Below are 25392 nucleotides of genomic sequence, written 5' to 3'. Positions count from 1 at the left end.
TGTGTTTTTTTTTTGTTTTTATTTTTTTGTTTTTGTAATTTTGGTATCATAGTTCCATTTTTTTTTTCTTTAAGGTTTACGATTGACGCATTTATACGATTTATAAAAAAACCTGATTTTCTTTTATTGTAAATTTTTTGTCAGTTAAAATGATATATGCAATTATTTCAATTTTTTTTAAATTTATATTTTTTATACCTAATAATTTGTTGTACGTAACTTAAGGGATGTTTTTAAAGAAGGGTCGCAACTAAAAACAAACTAAAAACCTTTAAATACATGGAGAATATTGTAGTTTTGCGCATTTGTCAAATACTAAGTTACTTAAATTTTATAACGGGTTTAACTATGTTTAATTTTAGTCGCTGAATTACTAAGAAGTAAGTTTTGTTCCATTTGTTGGGAGACACCGAAGAAAAAACAGCAACCAAAAGGTTGTAAATGTCTTTTATCAGTGAAGATATTTATAACTTTTTTGTTGCTGTTTTTTCTTCGGTAAATTATTTTTGAAGACTATTTAGCTATATAAATGCAATTTATTTATATCTATTTGATTTTTTTATCTTTAATGATTTTAGTATGGCTTCTAGAAGCATTTGTTTATTTGATTTTTAATTAAAATATTTTAAATCTATTGTAATGTCTTTTAAATTTAACTAAAGTTTACTAAAAGCCAACGTGAAATTACGTCATAAAACAACACCGACAAGCTGCATCATGACAGCAGTTTAAGTATGACAACAGGCTACCAAAAAGCAGGTAAATTGTTTACCAGTTTTTTTTTTCTTTCTTTTTTTTTGTCTACTTATCTGTTACAATTTTTATTTTAGGTTTGTCATACGACGCATTAATGCAATATAAAAGATCAAAGTTTACATATTTTTTACAATTTGTTATACACATGTTTGATTGTAAATCGACTTTTTTTGTTTGAAACGTAGTTGTGCTCAATTGCTTAGTTTTTTATAATAAATTTATTTAGTTGTGTGCATTTATCGTTTTAAAGACAATTTCCTTTTTTAAAGAAACATGTATCAAGGGAATACCAAAAAATTAATAACTCATGAATAATTTACGTTCACTTCATATTAATCTTATTAATTAAAGTTTGTTATAAAAAGTATAATAAGAATTTAGCTTTACTTTTTCGTCAATTTAAAGCATGATGAAGTGTTATTATTTTGTGTCAGTAACTAAAAACGTATTGTGTTGAACTTATTAATGTCTAGGAAAATGGTTCTGCCATACACTGATATGACCTATGTCAGTTGTAAATTACTCAAATAACGTTAAATAATTAGTAAATTAATTCATTTTATTTTTTAATTTGAAGGCGTTTTTCTTACAGGGTATTAGTTAAGGTTTTGCAACTTTAACTTTGTGGAAAACAGCCACTATAAATTAAGTAACAGACCGACCGTAACCCGTATTACGGGTTACGGTCTTTCTGCTAGTTAGTTATAAGTAGAATAACTATTAATTATTGAAAGTTAATTGCAAGAGAGCTCAGTTCAAGTGTAATTCCACATTTGTCTAATAAGCAGTGTTGGAAATAAAAATAATTGGATTCAATGAAATATTGTTTTCACATATAATTTCATATCCTAGACTACCTACAGAATTAAATTCAGACAAAATATTTCATCACAGCTCTCGGCTAAAGATTTTAACTAAAATAAACTACAGAAAAATTTTTTTTGGTCAAAATTTCAAAAATGAAATACAGTATTAAAACTCTAAACAGCTGTAGCCATCTATTATCTTTACCATGTTTATAGAACCATATTAAAAAATTTACAAGTAATATATAAAAATTAACAAATTTTAATCTTAAAAAATCTTTAAAAACATGCTGATTTTTAAATCTTACCATTTTCTTTTGTTTTGTTTTTACTATTGCATCATTATTTTGCATCATACCATTGCTGTTTAACTTTTTTTGGATAAATAGTAGGGCAATACCATGTGAAAACATTCAAGTTTTTTATGCATCGAAAAGCAACCGTAAGTCTCTATTAATAATAATTTTTAATAATTGTTTACGTAGATTTCACCAACAACACAGTAGATCAAAAGGGAAGTGTAGCGTAGAAAAATGAGAATTTAAATAAATATAATTATATAATAAATGAAGTTATATATACAAGTATATGCATGCATTATGAAGACATTTTCATATAGGGACAATATATACTTGTTACTCTAAAATTAAACAAATATATTTTATAAACAGATGGAGATTTATAATTTCGCTTTCCTCTTAAAAAAACCAATTAAAATATAGAAAAATCATTCTTTTTAATGTAAACTTAAAATTGTATTTTTTTTGCTTTGCTTTACCTTGCTGATTATTTTTTTGCTGAAAATAACAACCACTCTAAAAACACAAAAATAAAAACAGCACACCTATTATTTAAATCATTATTTTATTTTTATTTTTTTCTATTTAAGTTCAATTTAAGTTACTATTTTGTTAGTTTTGCTTTTTTTGTTTTTGAAACTTAGTTTTTTCCGCAACACTTAATATAAAAAAACTTGCAAATGGCTGTGACCAAGTTGTCTAAAAAAAATACTCACCTGTAGAGATACAAGACAAAAAACCGCAAGTGTTTCCTGGGAAGGCTTGCTTATAGCGAGAAGCCAAGCCAAGTACCTTAAAAATGGTAGAGAATTAATAAATCACAATGAATGTTGAACATTGGGTGACTTTGCAGAGAACTTTCAGTTTATTGTTCAGGATGAGGTGCAAAGTTACACTGGAATCAACTAAAATGTACACTTCACCCTATCATTAAATAATATAAATCAGTATAGTAAATGCAACTGTCAATGAACAAAATGAAAGAAACAAAATAGCCAAAAATATAATCGTTTACGGATAGCCAAATAAGGCAAATCTTTACAATTAAAAAAAAATGAAGATGACAATAATAAAATAGCAAAATTAATTAATAATCTTGAAGTCCATGTTAAAACAAAAAATGAGAGAAAATTTAGGTAAAAAAAAAGGAAATACTGGGTCAACCCTTAGTTAAATTAGAAAATACTAGTAGGAGAAACACTCTTATATCAATAAAAAAAACACGAAGGAACATTAAAGAAACCAATAAAAAAAGAAAAAGAAAAAGAGGGTGTGGTAAAATGTGATAAATTGCACCTTTCCTTCTCTACCATCCCCAGACCCCTCATAAGCCAGCATAAATTGAATCCCAAATATCTGAAGAACTGTATATCTGAAGAACAGACATAATCTCTTGGTGGCCAAATGAAGTTTGAGATTAACTGTGAGGGTTCATAATTTAAATTTGAATATCATTTGTAGGAATATGTATTTCTGTAACCATACCTGTGACCTACCCACCAAAAGGAATCATACTAACATGCAACAAAATCATTTAGATTTGGTACAACCACAACATCACTGCTTTTGACAGTATAAATCTGTCAGCACATTGATGCTAACTTGTTTTTTTAAAACTAATTTCAAAGTTTGAAATAGGTATAAAATAGTGATAATTTCTAGTCCCAGGAACAGTTTTTACCATACCAAATTGTTGCTTTAGTTGATGTTGCCTTGCTGTTGCTGATTCTTTAGAGTGATTCCGTGTGAAAATATCCAGGACATGCAACCTTAAGCCTCAGATTTTGCTGATTTTTAAACAACTTAAAGATTTTAGTAAATTATGAACATCCAGAAAATTTTATCATCTAATTTCAATTGGTTCCTAAGAAATAACTATGTTTGCCTCCAACCAACAAAACTCTGCCATTTTTAAAAATGATTTTGGTCCTAGTTTCTGTTTAATGTGTGTTGGAAAGCTGAAAAGTTGTACCTTTACAAATTTTGGGCCAAAGAATCTAATGAAACAACTGGGGCGAGTCCAATCACAAAAATGCTGATGTAGCTCAATCTTTTTTTTTTGAGAATTTGCCCTGAATAGTTAAGTTATAGTTATTACAAAGAATTGGAGAGCGGTCTTTTCTAAAACAGAAATAAAAACATGGTCAAATCTACTTAAATTTAGTGCTTAAAAACAGGTATTTTAATAAATTAAAGGCGCAAAAAAAAGATGGTAATGTGACAGTTTTGGCTATATCAAACTGTTCTTTTAACTGTTGTTGACTAGCTGTTTCTGTTTTCTTTTTAATTTTATAGAATCTGATCTTAAAAAATTATAGTTTCAAAGATAGAGAATTATATAAATGCAAATTTATATTGCGAATTTAGTTTTTTTTATCTTTTAATATTATTAATTTATTTTTTTATCACATTTTATAAAATCACTAAATAGTAATTTTATAAAATGTGACTGTTTATATGGCAATACAAACTTCAAGCACATCACCAGCTATCAATAATTACTTTGGTCTTTCTGAAGTTAACAGTACTACCTATACAATCACAAAGGGATTTACTTGTGACTGGTTGCAAAAAATAAACATTTAGAGGCCATCTAGACATCTTTTTTAGGGTGCCATAGATTTAAAATACTGTATAGTAAAATGGCATAGTATTAAAAACTGATAGTTCTCTGCAAATAAAAGATGAATGTGATGTAAGTTGATTAATCTGAGAGATAACTAGTTCTTTATATTCTAATAAGGTTACTGTCATTCTCTATATTCTAATAAAGTAGACTAATAAGTTCTTTATATTCTAATAGGGTAACCTTATATCAATTTCAAACTCTATTTCTTTATCAAAAACTTCATAGCAATTTTAAAAAATTATTTAATAAATGAGGGCAAAATATCCATCCTGGTTTATGGTCTACATTTTTAAACATAATTCAGGGCTCAAATTAAGTGTTTACGAATTGCGATACTTGTAAATGCTTCTAGTTTTTAATTTTTTAGCTTTTCCAAAAATAAAAATTTTTTCAAAAAAGTAAACTCTATTTTGATTGCTAAACTCAATAGTTGATTGCTAAACTCAATTTATATTAGGAAAAATATATTATTAAATATATTAGGAAAAATGAGGTGGGCAATAATTTGCCGACCTCAATCTTTTAGAGGTCGGCATCAGGTCGGCAAAAATTATTTGATAAAAGGTCTTACCATAAAACAAAGAAACCATGTTGGCAGTTTTTTGCCGACCTCAAACTCTTTCAGGTCGGCATTGCCGACCCTAATTCCGAGGGCTGCAATTATGATATAAAATCTTATTATGAAACCCTTTTATTACTATTATTTTTGTTATTATTAAAAATTATGATTAAAACTTTAATACTTTGATTCATTTTGATTCATAAGATAAAACTAGAAAAATAAACTAAAATTAAAACAACCTAAAGTACAATATAATTCTTAAGGTGATAAAATATTTTAAACAAAAGAAATTGTGAAATAAGAAATAAAATACTTTTATACCTAATTAAAATTTTATTTAATATTTCTAAATAGAATGCTCGTCACTCTATTGCAGATACATATACAAAATTAAAGACAGTGGAATTGAAAATATATAAAAACTAATTAAAAATTTTTATATTTATCTTAAAACAAAAAATTTTAAATGAATTATTTGAAAATATATCTTTTTTATTATTATTTTTATTATCAATTAGTTACTAATATAAAACATTTATATTTTTAAATAAGTAATTCTTAAAAATATCTCCATTAAAATCTATTTTCATGTTTCATACATACATGCCTATATAGCTTTAGCATAGTTTTTTATTGGTTGATTTTTAAATTACTGCACATATTTTTTGGACCTTTAGTAATTATTATTTTTTTATATAACGTTTTTAAATTGTAATCCTTAAATTACCTGGTGTTTAAAAAATTAATTAAAAATATGTAAACTTTTTTTTATCATTATTTTGGCAGTTGTAAATTTATTGTTTTGTTTTTCTATTATTTTTTGCAATATGATAAATTTGCATTATTATAAATTGACCGATTCATTAAAGCAGTGTTCACGTTTTTTAATATATTGAGAATTTAATGATCAGAAATTTTTCCAGATATTACAGTTCGAGATCACTTAATTATAAGTTTACATTCAAACTCAAGAGATATGGTTGTTTGACATAAAATATAAATAAAGTATAAAAATTTAATAAATAAACTCACCCCAGTAAAAATTGGTTAATAAGGTTAAAATTTCAGGCGTTTTGTTCATTTAAAAATGTTTTTAAGTATTTTATCTGATTCCTAGACCCAAAATATGTAGAGTTGCCAGATGTCCAGCTTTTAAGAAGGAGAACACAGAAAAAAATTCTGTGTTCATCTGCAACTTTACACTTAATATGCCAATACTAACTTAGTCCTCCCTAATCAGCATCTTCTCTGTTCTTTCCAGACACTGTACAGCATTAACCTATGTTCTCCATATTTAACCGCCATACAGCATAACACACTATAGGTGCACTTTTACTGGTTTTATTAAGTGTAAAAATCCAAGAACATAGTGAATATGGGTATGCAGTCTTTTTTTTTGTTTTTTTTGTTTGTTTGTTTGTTTCTTTTTTAACAGAATTAGTATAAGTATTTGTTTTATTGTTGATATTGTTTTACCATTGTTAATTGTTTTTTAAAAGTTTATTATGATTTTTAAAACTATTATTGTTAAAAATTACAAAACTTGTGCTTATTTACTTGACCTTTGTTATTTACTTGACCTTTGTTATTTACTTGACTTTTGTTGTTTTGTGCTTATTTACTTGACCTTTATTTGGATCCCGAACTAAAAATTTCATAAGTTCTAAGTTGTAATATTAAATATGTCTGGCATTAAATAAACGCAAATAAACTGGTTAAAAAAAGTTAGCTGTGCATTACTTTTATAACTATAATTATAGTGGTGAACTTTATCGATGTGGTTTACTTATGTTTATACATAAGCATGAAATTTTATTTATGGGAATTTTAGAAATGGTTTTTATATCGTTAAAAACTAAATTGTGTCTTGAGCTTATTTTGAAGTTCAATGTTGTAATTAAATTTAGTTTTAAACTGCATTAAAATATTTAAAAAAATAACTGTTACAATAGTTACTGAAGAAATCTAAATTCATTATTTTAAAAAGGTTATTTTCTTTTATCATTTATTTATTGAAATTGTTTTATGCATAGCATAATAATCTTTTGTTCGTTTTATCACAATTTAGTTTTTTGCCTTGTTATTTTAAGTATTTAATGAAGTATTTTATTAAAGATTGTAAACAATTTATAGATATATTTTATCAGTTACCAATAAGATAAATGTAAACATAATTTATGTTCATTATAAAAACTTATTTCACACAAACATAACCTAATTTTGAAATACAAATCAAAAAGTTTTAATTACATAAGGAGAAAAACTTGTACAAAAACACTTTTCCTTTCTTAAAATAAGAAATGTTTTATGGTTGCATTTCACATTTAAATCTACGATGGAGACGCAAAATCTTAACGTTTTTACATAATGAATTAGTTTGTAAATAAAAAGAAAGTAATTTTATCTTTAAATTTTCAAAATTATTTTTTAATTAAAATAATATTTAGTTTGTAAACTGCATACTTGTATCATTCCAATACAACTACTTGTATTATTACTTGTATCATTCTAAAGGAGCCATTATATACAGGAATGGCTCCCTATTTTGATCGGATGAAAAAATTATGTTTCACAAAGTCCGAAAAACATTTTTTCTCGTTTGCCGGTGTCACGTTAAATAAGTAGATCGTTAAATTAGACAAAATGATATTCTGCGCATGCGTTAGTTTACGGATACTTATTTAACGTATTAAGTCACGTTAAATAAGTAGATCGTTAAATAAGTAGACAAACTGAACAATCGAGGCATTTTCTAACCCAGACGAACAAATTTAAAAAAAAGCATACGTTAACCGAACTAAAAGCATTTCCTTTGCCATGCGAATTGTTATTACTTAAGGGCATTTTTATAGTGATAATTTACTACATTTAATAATATTTAACTCACGACGTATATTCTAATCACAATTTATATCTTTAAAGTATAGTATGACAAGAAACATATTTTTAAGAAAAAGCTTTTTGATAGGCCATTCAACCGTATTAATGATATCAAATAAAATAGTCATCTCACAAGGAAGTTTATTGTATTCCTAAATAATTTAACTGTGCATTTTAGCAAAATGTTTTACGTTAAATTATTTATCCTTAACCCTTAAACTTAATGATTGTAAAATTTGTAACTGTTACTTGATTCTGCGCAGATAAATAGTAAGGACAGCATTCTGATGTTATCCCAGAAAAAAGAAAAGAAGAGAATTTATTAATTCGTGTCTAGCCTTTTTTTGTGTGTTAATTTACCTCCTCAAAGCCGAAAAAGACACTACAGTCAAGGAGGCTGCTTTAGTTGTTGTTACAACCCTCTCTCAACTCTATAACTTCGAAACACCAACCATGACGATCAAGATCGCTACGCGGAGAAACAAGTTGAGCGCGGTACTGCCAGGGACGTGGTGGCGATCGAACTCAGAACACTTTTTGATTATGAGGCGAGCGCTCTACCACTACACCACTACTGTACTACCGTTGAATAACAACCAAGACGGGTATTATTCGACGATTTTAGCGATCTTAATGTATGCATAGCGCAATAATAATAAAATGTGACTTAGTTTACTATTTCTTACTATGAGAATGTTTTAAATACAAACGATATTAAAGAAACGGCACACTTCATGCTACACTAAAACTTTATTTGGAAAATAAAATCAATATAATAATATCCTTACACATCAATGAGAAAAATAATATCCTTACACAATATAAATAGCAAAATAAAACAACATGGTTTTTAAGTCCTTTTGAAAAAATTTAACTTGGTTGAAACTTAAGCATTTTCGGAAGAAATTCGATTTTTCCACATGGAATTACAAGCCTACATAGAATAGAAATATAGTATAATATAAATAGTATCATAAAATCACAACGAATAAATAAAATAATTATAAAAATGCTTTTGTGCCAGAAGAGTACTTAATAAATGCATTGATTAATGTATGTCAATAAATTGATTTACAAAATGAACTCTAATTGAAGGATTTGAATTTTTAAATCAAATAAATGTTAAAAATGTTAAAACAGCCATATCTTTGATGGGCGGACATAAGAGTATAACTGCAAAAGTGTAACTTTTCAGGAGAGCAAAATAACATTATTATGAACCCAATTATTTTGCTACAGAAGCCATATTTTGAGAAATGGGTTATTACTTTTATTCTGTTTGAACCGAATGGTGTAACTATACTGTTAAAATCATTGATGCCGGCATACACAAGACACAGTTGAAATACATTTTATTATGAACTCATTGCTCACAAAATGTAAACTTCCTACACACTCCACAAGCCCATTTCCCAGATATTTTTGCTTGGTCATTCTTAACTGAATGACTAATGTCTTTATCACGTTAATCCTTAGCTCTTTTGTTTCAATTCCATATTTTTAACACTGAAACTTTTCAACACTATGTAATAATTCTCCTTCAACTACATAAATTAGTTTTTATGCTAAAATAAGTCTAAACTCTTTACAAATAGATTACAAGACGGTTATAAAAACCTAGGGTGTATCACTGAACAATGCTGCACACCAACCTTTACTTTCAAACTAACAATCTCTCTCTTTCTTTTGTTTTCATTTATGTTGTGATATTTTCATACATAGTCATGAGAACTTTTTTAACATCTAAATATCATTAAACCCATCACACAAGCTCTCATGGCACTTTTTCAGCGTTAACAAGCAATAGGAAACTCTGAGCTCTATTAATAGCTCTAATTCTACTTCACTAAATTACCTTTGTATACAGCTTTTACTTTTTTTCGAATGAGGAAACCTACTTCAATAATATAATTGTTGTTACTTTATCAGCTTTATCTTAAACACACTTTTTTTTCTGAAAAAATCTTTTCTTCGCAATGCATTTATAAAATCCACTTCTGTTGCATTGATAGTATGATACTTTCCTACCATCTTTATCAATCTTTTCACCAGAAGGTAAAACATATTGTGTTGCATTATTACTTTCAATATCTGGTTTCCACATTTCAAATTCTAAAAAATTATTTACAAAAATCAAATAATCACTACAAGACAAAAAAGGAGAAAATAAATTTGAAAACAATTATCATTGTGTAACAACTTATATAAAAAAAATTCATAACATCAACAGCAACTGGACTAAAACATATGCAATAAATATTTTTTAGAACCTATTCATGTTAGTAACTATGTTTGAAATTATTACAAATTCAAAATCATTTTCACGACACATAATCACTAACATATTAAAAAAATAACAAAGCAAGAATACAAAAATTTGTATGCAAAATAAATGGCACTTTTACTCTAAACTATATTTAAATAAAACATTATTTACTTTTAAAAACAATAAGTGATATTAAAGCTTTCGCATATGTGATTATGTGTCGTGAAAATGATTTTGAATTTGTAATAATTTCAAACCATCTGTCCATCCTAAAGAATCTCCATGGTAAAAATTATTTTCAATACTATTATAAACTGCAAGTGTCCAGTGGTAACCTGCATTTAAATCTGTGCCAGAAAATGTTTTCTCATTGTTTCCTCTAACATTTATAATAAAGATCAGCTTTTCAGGGACAACAGTTATTCTTGATACATAATGCTCAATATTTCCTAAAAAGTTAAAATAAATTACCTTTGAATGGCCTTGAATAGAGTTTAAAATGCTAGAAATTTGCAGCATATGATCTGATGAAAGCCACCTAGCACAACATAACTCAGCTAAAGTATTAGGGTTCATCCCATATTCTGATATTTCTTTGTTAGCTGGCCTTCTAAAAAGCACTTCTCTGAATTTTTCTCTATTAAATTTTGAGAAGGAAAAATACTGATTGATTTTGGTACTAACTTGGGAGAATTAAACCATGTTAACTCTTGATCAACTGCTAGCTTCATTTCTTGAACCCTATGATGAGCGATTAGATGCTGAACACTTTTATACATGAACTTTCCTAGATTGCATTCTATATAATGGATTCCACTCGCAATATTATTGCGCATAGATAGTTCAGTGGACCATTTCATTAACTGATATTTAGGTGGTAAACTTTTAAGAGAAAATACATCATCAGTTATATCCACAGAAGACTGGATTGTTTTGATAGAATAATCTTGAACAGATTTAATAAACTGTTTCTGTGACTCGTAAGCATTATGTCGATTATAATTGTTGATCGTAAGGTGATTAAGCTTTAACTTGTTTGAAGACAAGCTAGCAGATGCCTAAACAAAAGGTATGTCTTTTAGAAGAAGAAAAATTGTATTATCTTTAATGAAATAAAGCTGTACTAAAACTCACCATCGTTATTGCGTATTAGAAACTAGAATCTAGTAGCGAGTTCTATCGCATTTATATTGTACATATATTATATATATATATATATATATATATATATATATATATATATATATATATATATATATATATATATATATATATATATATATATATATATATATATATATATATGTATATCCATACAAAGGCATAAACTTTTTTTAAATACGGCAACGAGAAAAAATTATTTTTCGGACTAACGAAAACAATCTTTTTTCGTCCAATCAAAATAGGGAGCCATTCCTGTATTTAACGATTAGTCATTCCAATACAAGCTGCTATTTCGCGCTATTAAAATTTTGCATAACCACGTGACAATCCGACTGAGAGGATCGAAAAGTCGCGTTCTGAAATTTTTCCATTAAGGGGCCGTCCATAAAGGACGTCTTGCAAATAGTTAAAGGGGGGAGCGGGTCTACATTAAAAGGACAAAAAAAGACAGAGGGGAGGGGGGATCATGAGAGAAGGACGTCACTTTATATAACTTTTAATGTAAACATGTGTTTTTATGAAGTTAACGTAAGGGAATGTTATGCTTTTATTTATCGTAATATAGGAAAGGAACTCGTGTTGATATTTATTTAAATTTTATTTTTGTATATATAAATATATTGAATATATTACAATTAATTATATATTGCTCAACCCTTGGCAGTTTCTCGTGTCATATATATCATTAGTTGATCGCTACGGGTTTTCGTGCTAATTCTTTTTGCGAAATTCGTCCCCAAGGACTAAGTGTTGATATAATTTATGATTTTTAAATAAAGTTTTACAAATATTTGTCCGAAGGTATTTGCTTGTGTAGCAATTAATAATGATTTTCTAAAGCGAATATTACAAATAATTGTCCAAAGGAAATTGGTTGTGCAGCAATCATTACATAAAGCATATTTTTTTATTATTTTTTCAATGTGTGGCAAAAGTGTCAAAGATCATTGTTGTCTGTATAATCCAAAACAAGTTTATGCTTATATTAACAAAACAAGTTTATGGATATATTAACAGTAAACAAAAAGACCATATAAGAGCAATTTCAACTGGAAATAACGAAATATCAACTGACAGTAAAGTTATTGCTAATCAATTAAACAGATTTTTCAATTCTGTATTTATAAACCAAAACCTAATAATATGCCTACATGTGAAAGTATAACAAAAAAAATTTGCCCAACCCCATTGTTTAAAAAGGAAGGTATAAAAAAACGATTATTATATTTAAATGTGCGCAAGTCTATAGGTATTGATAAAATTCATCCAATGTTTTTAAGTAAATGTGCTGACAGTTTAGCTAGACCGCTTTGTGTGATATTTAACTGCTCATTTTTAAGTAGAACATTGCCTACAAGCTGGTTAAAAGCAAATATTACACCAATTTTTAAAAACGGGGATAGGCTACATGAAGGTAACTACCGTTCAATTTCATTGTTGTTTGTAAACTAATGGAAAGTATTGTAAAGGACACGATAATGAATCATTTAATTAAAAATAATTTAATAATACCAGAACAACATGGCTTCGTTAAATCAAAAAATTGTGTGACAAACCTTCTCAAAACATTAGATATAATAACAGAATTGATAAATGGTGGTAAATGTGTTGTTGTTGCCTTTTTGAATTTTTCAATGGCATTTGATTCAGTTCCGCATTCCAGGCTTCTCTAAAAACTGAAATCATTTGGTATTGTTAGAAAATTGTTGCAATGGTGTAAAGCTTTCTAAGCGAAAACAGATAATTGTTTTGGAACTATTTGAATCAGAATGGGAAACAGTTCGTAGTGGGGTACAACAAGAATCAGTTTTAGAACCCTTGCTTTTTATAATTTATATAAATGATTTACCACAAAAATTGAACAATGAAGCAAGGCTATATGCTGATGATTAAAAAATATTTGCAATTATAAAAAAAGTAAAATAAACCACTCTCTACAGTGTGATCTTGATATCTTATTTACTTGGACAAAAAAATGGCTAAACAGTTTTAATAAAGATAAATGTAATTTCATGCATTTTAGTCGTAATAATCCAAAAATAAACATATAGTTTAAAATATCACGCTGCAGAGTCAGATACAATTCAACATGAACTAGTAGTAACGAAATTGGAAAGAGACCTAGGTGTTATGTTTCGGACAATTTAAAAAGGGAAAACCATATTGAAAAAATTGTAAGTAAGGCGAATCAAAAGTTGGGTATGCTAAAACACACAATTCTCTATCTAGATGAAATATCAACGAAATTGTTAAATACGTCAGTCGTTCGGCCGCACTTGGAATATTCTTTTCAAACATGGAATCCATATTTTGTTAGGGACATAGACTTAATCGAAAGGGTTCAACGAAAAGCTACAAAAAATGGCCACAAAAAAAAGGAAGACAGTTCCGAGCAAAGGTTAATGAAAATAGAATTACAAAATCTATCGAATAGAAGAGAAAACGGTGATCTTATCCAAATAAGCTATATTGTGAAATAAGCTCTTAAAATACGTGACGGAATCGGTCGCCCTACTATAGAAGTAGAACAATCAGAAATATTGCGTGTCATCATTCAACTTGCTGAACATGGATCTGCTGCCCACGAGAAAAGTCAATCTGAAGTGTGTAGGGTGAGAGTACAACTTTAGATAATAAATAATTCTAATAGACAATATTAGGTCTCAATATAACTTTTCAGCCTCTGAACTTTTTCACTGATTGTTTTTTAATTACTTTTAAAGAGCCTCAAATAGTTGGATGAGCTTGGTGCCGAGCTCGATAAGAAAGGTTACAATTTTGGCAGAAGTGCTTTATATACTCGTTTGCTGCCAAAACGGAGTGATTCGCTTGAAGGAAAGAGACACGTCAGCACGGTTCCAGTTAAGTTGATGGGGCTCAAAATGACCTCCATTCAAGTCACGTGGATAATCTATTTTGTACAGTAACTATAAATAATGCGGAAGAAGTTTGCTCTTTTTCGAGTCCCAAGAACGTGTGCTTTATAAGTCAAGACATTAAAGCTCGGATCCCTATTGGAATCACCGCTGCCAACAAATAAGCTCCAATATCATCCTGATCAGGATTGGGTTATCGCTGCAAAGCACAAACTAATCCCGTCCATCTACGCAGGTATTGCAATCAAACCAGATGGGCTTGGAAAATCTGACGCAGTTTCTTATTCCGGTCCCACTTTTGTTGCTATTCGATCTGGAAAGCATTCATCATCAACAGCGTATGCTCACGAATTGGACTTTGAACAACTTTTGACTCTAGAGTTTGATTCTATCACAAAAGATCCTTTGACAAGGCCAAAGTCAGTGTTTGTCCTTAGTGTTGATGATGGACCAGATGAAAATCCACGATACGCTAAAGTCATCGAAACTGAAATAGCCTTCTTTTTCAAATTTTTTATTGCGATCTTTCAATACAGTTATGTTTCTTCTAATTTAAACATCTATTTTGTTTAAAATAGATGTTTAAATTAGATATATATATATATATATATATATATATATATATACATATATATATATATATATACATATATATATATATACATATATATATATATATATATATATATATATATATATATATATATATATATATATATATATATATATATATATATATATATATATATATTATATATATATATATATATATATATATATATATATATATATATATATTTAATTACTACCAAATATCGAATGAAACCAGTTTTTAGACTAGACAATATCATTTGCGTGCCAGTTAATCTTTTTAAGACTAATGGCATTGTTATATGCCATGTCAAGAAATGGAAACCAACGAGTCTTGTTACATGCACACTATGCTGACTTGTATCCTTTGGCAAATAAGTTTCTTGAATTTAAATATTTGTATCAATGTTCGAAATACATATACTTTTCATTTATACATTGTTATCTAAACTATTCAAATATTGTTTGGTGCAGCACCAACGTTACAAAAGTAAATAAACTTCTTTGCAACAACAATATGCAAAAGGATTATTACAAATGAAGGTCGACTCTCCCATACAAAAATACTTTTTAGTAAACTCAATATATTAAATGTTTTTAAAATAAATCTTTATCAAATTCTTTTATTTATGTTTAAACTTGATAAAAACGCCACCGTCTTTGATTTACTCATCATCATATATACAGCACAAGAATCTCAAAAAATAACTTAAGTCAATACAAAACCTATTATTCAGCACTAAATACTCAATAACAAATCGAGGATCTAAATTATGGAATACACTTTAAATGATGATCTTAAAACACTCTCTTCGCTTAACCATTTTAAAACAAAACCTCTGCAAACTCTTCTACTAAATGACAATGAATTAAATTTCTTCTAAGTCGTTAAATAAGAGTACTCTTATGATTTGATTTATATAATCTTAAATATATTTATTAATTTTATATATACACATTATAAAAAAAAATTCAATTGTAAATTTTTACACGATTTAACTTCAGCATATGTTTATTACCAAGGATATAAAAACGTTTATACTATATATTCTTGAAATCTTATGTAAAAAGTACTCCTTGTTTGCCATATATTTATATGCGAGTATGTGCATTCACTTTTTACCTTTTTGTTTTTGTTATCTATCTATCTATCTATCTATCTATCTATCTATCTATCTATCTATCTATCTATCTATCTATATATATATATATATATATATATATATATATATATATATATATATATATATATATATATATATATATATATATATATATATATATATATATATATATATATATGTATATATTTCACCATTGTTGGATCATCAGGAAGAGTTACTAAATCTCAGATAAGTGTTTTGTACTAATTTATATATATATATATATATATATATATATATATATATATATATATATATATATATATATATATATAAATTAGTACAAAACACTTATTTGATCTGATATTTGATCTGATATTTGAGGGAGTAGTTTTTGTATTCGCTATTTTTTAGTGCTTGTTCATATTTGTTTTTAGATTGATTAAATATAACTTCGCTGGAGGTATTTTGCAATAGTCTGTTTGATATTGAAGAAGGTAAGTGTTTAATAATTTGTGGTGGATGATTAGAAGATATGTGGATGTATTGAAGATTATCGTTGGGTTTTTTGAAAGGCTTATGGGTGTTTTGGGCTAAATTGAAAGTTACATCAAGGAAGCTAACTGACTTAAGATTTGTTTTTATGTCTATTTGAAATCCAACGTCTTTAAACTTTTGGATTATATTTTTTCGGATTCGCTCCATTTCTTGGTCGTTAGAATTGCATATTATCAACAAGCCATCATCACGTTACAACCAGATACAACAACCACAAATCATTAATCAGCAATATTAAATACAAAAATTCTACCGCCCTATCAAACTATGTCTGGGATTTAAAAAACAATTTTAATGAAACCCCTATTCTAACATGGTCTATTCTCAAATCAGTACCCCCCTACTCAAATATTTCCAAAAGATGCCCACTCTGTCTGTATGAGAAATTTACTATTTTATCATATCCAAAACCTGAAGAACTGTTAAATAAGAGAACCGAAATTATATCAAAGTGCCGCCACGAAAATAAATTCTTATTAAAAAATTACAAAGCTCGCTACAAACCTGACTAACAACTATAAATAAAATAACTATACTAATCTGCTCCATATATCTCTTGGCTAACTAATAAATTACTCACATACACAGCTTTTGTTATATATTTCATAATATTATGTTTATTTTTATATCAATTTTAATTCTTATTTTTATTTAGTTATTTTTTAATACACAAATAATACACATTAACACATAAAGAATATTTTAAACAACATTAAACATAAAACTATTTCACAATTATTAGCCAACTAAAAACAAATTAATAGTATTATTAACCTAACTACTAATCAATTTCCGTCCCGTAACGATCTAAAATACAACCGTAACGTCCACTAAACAAATCGTAGCAAAATTAAACTTTTACTACTTGCCTGATGATTGTGATAACACATGAAACTCAGAGTTGCAATATTAAATTATATTATAAACATTAGCATTTAGCTAATTTCTGGTACTGCGGGTAACAGTAACATATATATATATATATATATATATATATATATATATATATATATATATATATATATATATATATATATATATATATATATATATATATATATATATATATATATATATATATATATATATATATATTAGCGGCCATAGGAATGGACACCGCTTCAAAATATATGAAAACTTCACTTTGGTGTATTTTTTAAAAGAAAATAACCATATTTATGCGGTTTTCTATATTGATTTTTATTTTTAGATGGGTTTAGCTTAAAAAAAATTTTTTTCAGATTAAAATTCACAATTTTAATATAAAAATATAACAATTTTATGACAAAGTGGTAAATTAGTGTAAATTTACGTTTTACAGCTTACGAAACATGTTATTAAAAAAAAAAGGCTTAAAAAAAACAACCTAATATTTTGTTGGATATCCATTACTTACTTATTTTTTATTACTGCAGCAATCTTACGAGGCATTGAGTCCACTAAATTGCCCAAATCAAATATTTTGGTTGTTTATTTTTCTAATTAGAGGAGTATGTAATTTAATTCGATAATCCGCGAAATACCTTACCTTTTTTTGAAAATACAAGTGTTGCATGGTTGTCTTCAGCTTTAACTTATAGTTAAAGCATAATTCTTTAAAGAATAAAGTCAAATATTATGGCCTTTATAAAAAGGGATATTATGTACTACAATAAATATTATAATATAAATTTATATTTGGATAATCAATGTAAAGTGATTTTAAAGAGAATTTAATAGTAATTAAAAATATAAGGTTTTAATGAATAAGTGCAAATAGTAATACAAATAGCCCGTCGCCTTGATCATAAAAGATAGAGTAAGTCGTAACATAGTGGGGGAAAGGGAACTTTTTCCTGTGATTTATAATCCAATCATGAATGAATTTTTCTTTTTTTTTTCTGTTATAATAATTTTAGGGTGTTTAATGTGTATTAATTCTTTAAACCCTATTCATTCTGTTTTTTGACTAGTAGCTGTATTTTTTTTTTCTTTTGCTTTATTAATTAATTTAAATTTAGAGTTTCTATGATTATTATTAATAATAATATATGTAGGAGCTATAGTAATTTTGTTTTTATTTGTAATAATGATGTTAGATATTATTCAGATAAAAAAAATTTCCAATATTAATAGTATAATTCCTATAATTTTAATTGTTTTAACTTCATTAATCGTAAAAGTTATTAACAAAAATGTATTTTTACCTTATTACTTAAATGATAATTTTTTAAATTTTGATCTAATAAATTATCATAATTTTCATAATTTAGTTCTATTTTTTTACTCTAAATATTATATAAATTTTATGTTAATAAGCATTACATGTATTCTGTCGATAGGGATGATAGGAGTAATTGTTTTAACTATTACTCATAATTTTAATTTAAAGAAGCAAAAAATATTTATACAACACTTAAGAAACAATTCATGAAATTAAATTTATTTATTTATTTATTAGTTTTTTACTTAGTTCTGTTATTTTGTTTTTTTTCAATTTTTCTCTCTTTTAAATCACCAGATAAAGAAAAAGTTTCTATTTATGAATGTAGGTTTAATCCATTTCATTCAACTGGTCAACAATTTTCTATAAGATTTTTTTTAATTGCTATTTTGTTTTTAGTATTCGACTTAGAAATAATTTATTTATTCCCATGATCTGTAAATTCAAATTTAATGGATTATTACTCACAATTTGTCATTTATTTATTTATAATTGTATTAGCCATAGGATTAATTTACGAGTGATTGAGAGGGGGGTTAGAATGAGAATAATGTTATTTGATTTCAATTTATTAGTGGTAATTATGTTTTGTATTAGTATTATTGGAATAATTATTAATAGAAGCAATATAATATTAATTCTAGTAAGTATAGAAATTTTATTATTATCTATTTCAATGAATTTTATATTAAGTTCATTAACTAATTTTTCCCTAGAAGGACAAATAATAGCAATATACGTAATAACTATTGCTGCTATTGAATCAGCTATTGGATTATCAATAATAGTGGCTTTTTATAAAATAAAAGGATCTATTTCTTTAAAATTATTAAATTTATTAAAAGGATAATGAAAGATATATATTTAATTATACTAGAAATTATAAAGTTTTTGATAATTATTGTTCCTGTTTTAATTTCTGTAGCCTATTTGACCTTAGCAGAAAGAAAAATTCTAGGTTATACTCAGAATAGAAATGGTCCTAATGTGGTAGGAATATATGGGTGATTACAACCCTTAGCTGATGGTGTAAAATTATTTTTAAAGGAGTTAATTATTCCTAATCATGTTAACATATTTCTTTATTTATTTTCTCCTATTTTAGCTTTAACTCTATCTTTGCTTATTTGAGTAATAATTCCATTGGGAATAAATAATTTAATCTTTGATTTTAATTTGGGGGTGATGTTTATTTTTGCTATTTCTTCAATAAACATATATTCTGTACTTTTATCTGGATGATCAAGCAATTCTAAATACGCCTTTTTGGGTTCATTGACGGCTGCTGCTCAAATGATAAGTTATGAAGTATGTATTAGCTTAGTTGTTTTCTCTTGTATTCTGTGTGCTGGAACTTTAAATATCTATTCTTTAATAAACTCACAAAGTCAAAGCATTTCTTATATTTTCCCTTTATGACCTATAGCTATAATGTTTTTTTATATGTTCATTAGCAGAAACTAACAGAGCTCCTTTTGATTTAACTGAGGGTGAATCAGAATTAGTTTCTGGTTATAATGTAGAATATTCTTCTATGTCTTTTGCTTTGTTCTTTTTGGCAGAATATTCTCATATAATATTTACTAGTGCTTTTTTTGTAATTTTATTTTTAGGAAATTGGAATAATTATTTCTTTATTAATAATTTTATTTTCTTTTTAAAAATGATTGCATTTGTTTTTTTGTTTATTTGAGTTAGAACTTCCTTTCCTAGATTAAGATATGATCAATTAATGGTTTTACTATGAAAATCTTATTTACCTTTAAGTCTATCATTTATTATTATTACTAATTCTTTATTATGAGCTTTTTGAGGTTTATCTAATAAATGATGTATTTAACCTTTCTTCTATTAATTCCATTTTTAAGCATAATAAACATCTTATTAGTTCAAAGAAATAATAAAAATATTTTTAATATTTCTTTGTTTTGATCTTTAATATTATTATTTTATTTTATATTACTTTTTATTTTAAATCATAAAACTTTAAATTTTCAATTTAATTTAAATTTTAGTTGATTACTAATAAATTCAATATTTATTAATTGAAATAATTTTATTCTTTCTGTTGATGGTTTGTCTATATTTTTTATAGGCTTAAGTATTTTATTAATTCCTATATGCATATTAATAAGCTTAAAATCTATAAAATATTTTAAAAAAGAATTTAATATATTACTATTTATATCAGTTATTCTATTAATTACAGCATTTTCTATTTTAGATATTTTATGGTTCTATATTTTGTTTGAAAGTATATTAATACCTGTATTTATTATGATTGGTATATGAGGTTATAGGGAAGAAAAAATTAAAGCTGCCTTTTATTGCTTTTTTTATACTTTGATAGGATCTTTATTAATGCTAATAAGTATATTTAAAATATACTCACTAACCGGAACTACTAACTATGAAAATTTATTGATCATAAAAATTCCATATAATATTCAATTTTGATTATTTATAGGGTTTTTTATAGGCTTAGCTGTAAAAATACCAATGGTACCATTCCATATTTGACTTCCTCAAGCTCATGTAGAAGCACCAATAGCAGGTTCAATTCTATTGGCAGGAATACTTTTAAAATTAGGGGGTTATGGTTTGATTAGGTTTTGTTATCCAATTTTTCCATTAGCTTCTCAATTTTATTACCCATTGATTATTTTAATGAGTATTGTAGCCATAGTTTATGGTGCTTTAACTACATGTCGTCAAATAGACATAAAACTTTTAATTGCTTATTCTTCAGTTTCTCATATGGGTTTAGTGACTGTAGGTATTTTTTCACATTCTATTGAAGGATTAGTTGGGTCAATGTTAATTATGATTGCTCATGGTTTATCTAGTTCAGGTTTATTCATTATTACTTCAATTGTGTATTTTAGATTTCATTCTAGAATTATAAAATATTTTAGAGGTTTAACTATTACTATGCCGATTTTAAGTATAATTACATTTACTTTAATTTTAGCTAATGTTTCATTTCCTTTAACATTAAATTTTATAGCTGAATTATTCTTAATAATTTCAGCTTTTAAGTTTTCTTTGTTTATAATTTTATTAATTTTATTAGGGGTTTTCATAAATTTAATTTATTCTTTATGGGTTTACAATAGCATGTTTTTTGGTTCTAGTTCGCCTTATCTAAAATTTTCAAGAGATATAATAGGTTTTGAATTTCAAAGTTTATTACCATTAATAGTGTTTATTATTGTATTAGGGATTTACCCGAATGTACTTATTGATTCCATAATATTTAGTTCTTATACCAACATTTCTATATAATGAGGATTAGAAAAAACAATCATCTTATAAAACATATTAATTCCACTTTAATCGATCTTCCTTCTCCATCAAATATAAATTACTTATGAAATTTCGGATCCTTATTAGGATTGTGTTTTGCAATTCAATTAATTACTGGAATTTTTTTAGCTATGCATTATTGTGGAGATATAATTTTAGCTTTTAAATCAATAATTCATATATGCAGAGATGTGAATTACGGGTTTTTATTAAAATCAATTCATGCTAACGGAGCTTCTTTATTTTTTATTTGTGTTTATATTCATATAGGCAAAAGTTTATACTATGGAGGTTATCAAAAAAAACCTATTTGATTTTCAGGTATAATTATATTTATAGTAATGATGATTACTGCTTTTATAGGTTATGTATTACCTTGAGGGCAAATGTCCTTTTGGGTGGCTACTGTAATTACAAATTTTTTATCTGCAATTCCTTATATAGGAGATGACATAGTTCAATGAATTTGAGGTGGATTTAGTGTAAATAATGCCACTTTAGGTAGATTTTTTAGTTTACATTATCTATTCCCATTTGTATTAGCATCTTTAATTTTAATTCACATAGTACTAATTCATAGTGTTGGGTCTAGTAACCCATTAGGAATTAATAGTAATTTTGATAAAGTTCCATTTCATTGATATTATGCAATAAAAGATATTTATGGATTTTTTATATTAATATTTATTCTATTATTTATAGTATTTTTTTATACTAATACTCTAGGTGACCCAGAAAATTTTATTAACGCTAATTCATTAGTAACTCCTGTTCATATAATGCCAGAGTGATATTTTTTATTTGCTTATGCTATATTAAGATCAATTCCTAACAAGTTAGGAGGATTTTTAGCTTTAATTTTAAGTATAATAATTTTATTTGCTATTCCATTTTTATATACTAATAAATTTTTTTCATTAACTTGTATGTTTTCAACTAATCACAAAGATATAGGAACTTTATATATAATTTTTGTATTTGTTTGTATTTGAAAAAATATGTAATTTATATATATTACGTCAAATGTAAACAAAAAACTTACGAAAAAAAAAAAAAAAAAAAAAAAAAAAAATTTTTTGGGGCATTTTCTGGAATGATAGGAACTGCTTTAAGTATGTTAATTAGAATAGAACTTTCAGCACCAGGAAGAGTAATAGGAGATGATCATTTATATAATGTTATAGTAACAGCTCATGCATTGTAATGATATTCTTTTTAGTCATGCCAGTCCTAATAGGAGGTTATGGAAATTGATTTGTGCCTATATATATAGGAGCACCAGACATGGCTTTTCCCAGACTAAATAATTTAAGTTTTTGATTACTCCCTCCTGCATTAATTCTACTTTTAACTTCATCTTTAGTAGAACAAGGAGCAGGAACAGGTTGAACAGTTTATCCCCCTTTATCTGGGCCTTTAGCTCATTCAGGAGGATCTGTAGATCTAGCTATTTTTAGTTTACATTGTGCCGGATTTTCTTCAATTGCTGGAGCAATTAATTTTATTACAACCATCTTCAACATGAGAACACCAGGCTTAACATTTGATAAATTTCCTTTATTTGTATGATCTGTTTTAAAAACGGCATCCTTATTACTTCTTTCTCTTCCTGTTTTAGCAGGGGCAATAACTATGTTATTGACTGATAGAAATTTTAATACTACTTTCTTTGATCCAGCTGGAGGAGGAGATCCCATTTTATATCAGCATTTATTTTGATTTTTTGGTCACCCAGAAGTATATATTTTAATAATTCCAGGATTTGGAATTATTTCACAAATTATTCCTATTTTCAGCTCAAAATACCAAGTTTTTAGGTATTTAGGTATGATATATGCTCAATTAGCTATAGCCTTTTTAGGTTTTATTGTTTGAGCTCATCATATGTTTACTGTAGGTATGGATGTTGATACTAGAGCTTATTTTACAGCAGCTACTATGATTATTGCTGTTCCTAAAGGAATTAAAATTTTCAGTTGATTAGCAACAATGTATGGAGGAAAAATTAATTTATCTACACCTATGTTATGAGCTACCGGCTTTATATATTTATTTAACTTAGGCGGTTTAACTGGCGTGATTTTAGCTAATGGATCATTAGACATTTTATTACATGACACATATTATGTAGTAGCTCATTTTCATTATATTTTATCATTAGGTGCAGTATTTGCTATGTTTGGGGGATTTTATTTTTGATTTGGAAAAATTTCTGGATTTGCTATTAATGAAACTTTTGGTAAAATTCATTTTTGAATTACTTTTATAGGAGTAAATTTAACTTTCTTCCCACAACATTTCTTAGGATTAGCAGGAATGCCTAGAAGATTTCCCGGCTGATCCCGTGAAACCAGGACTTGATTATGGCCTCTATTAATTGTTGCTTGTTCCTAGGTTTTTCTTTCCTTACAAGTTTTTTCAGTCAAGACCACAGGTTTTCTATCGGATTCAGGTCTGGCCTGTTTCCAGGCCACTTCAAAACGTTTACCTTTTTGGCTTTAAACCAATTTTTGACAGTTTTTTTGGTGTGGCACGTAGCACTGCCCTGTTGGAACACACAGATTTCCGTTTTGCCCTCAAACAAATCATCAACTGATGGGAGTAATTTGGCTTCTAATATGTTTTCTTGGTAATTTTTGGCGTTTAAATTACCATCCACAATGTGGATACGACCCTCAGCAATTCTGGTCATGCATCCCCACACCATTACACTTGTGGGATGCTTCATTGTAATCAATGCTCACTCAGGTAAAAGATCTTCACGAGGCCTTCTTCTTACATAATTGATTCCATCACTTCCAAAAATGAAAATCTTGCTTTCATCACTTCAAATAACTCTTGCCCAGTCTTCCTTTGTCCACTCTTTGTGTTCTTTTGCCCAAATCAAACGATTCTTTCGTTGTTTTTTGTTTAAATATGGTTTTTTTCTGGGTCTTCTTGCTTTTATACTATTTTCAAAAAGCCTTCGGCGAATTGTTCTTGAACTAACCGAAACTCCGGCGGCCTCTTAATCATTTTTAATTTCAGCTGAAGTTGCTCGTCGGTTCTTAAGTGCAAGCCTCATTATCATCCTGTCATCGTTGGCAGTTGTCTTCTTAATTTTTCCATTTTTTGGCATATTTTTGAAAGTATTGGTTGCCTTAAACTTTTCGCACACCCTCCTCACTCCAGATTTTGTTGCTCCATTTCCCAATTTTTTGGCAATTTCCATGTACGAATAACCTTCTCCACGTAATGTAACAGCTTTGCATCGCTTTGTAAGTGGCCAAAACTTTTTCGCCATTGTAAATAAAAGTACAATTTTAAAAAATACACTAAATCTTCAAGAGCACTGTCGACTTTTCACCAGCGATTGTTGAAACTCAACTAAATGACTACAAATCAATGATCTTG

The 25392-nt window shown here is 27.0% G+C and overlaps 1 long non-coding RNA gene across 1 annotated transcript; it reads right to left on the bottom strand.

The window, feature by feature from the left end:
• Positions 1-10869: 10869 nt before the first annotated feature.
• LOC136084099 (uncharacterized) lies at positions 10870-11416 on the bottom strand. The gene is made up of 2 exons (XR_010640330.1): positions 11333-11416; positions 10870-11256 (listed from the first exon to the last, which is right to left on the bottom strand). It is a non-coding gene; the product is annotated as an uncharacterized LOC136084099 (long non-coding RNA).
• Positions 11417-25392: the final 13976 nt, after the last annotated feature.

This window comes from Hydra vulgaris, chromosome 08, assembly GCF_038396675.1.
Source record: "Hydra vulgaris chromosome 08, alternate assembly HydraT2T_AEP".
Taxonomy (NCBI): domain Eukaryota; kingdom Metazoa; phylum Cnidaria; class Hydrozoa; order Anthoathecata; family Hydridae; genus Hydra; species Hydra vulgaris.
This window is presented reverse-complemented; position numbering and strand designations above follow the sequence as displayed.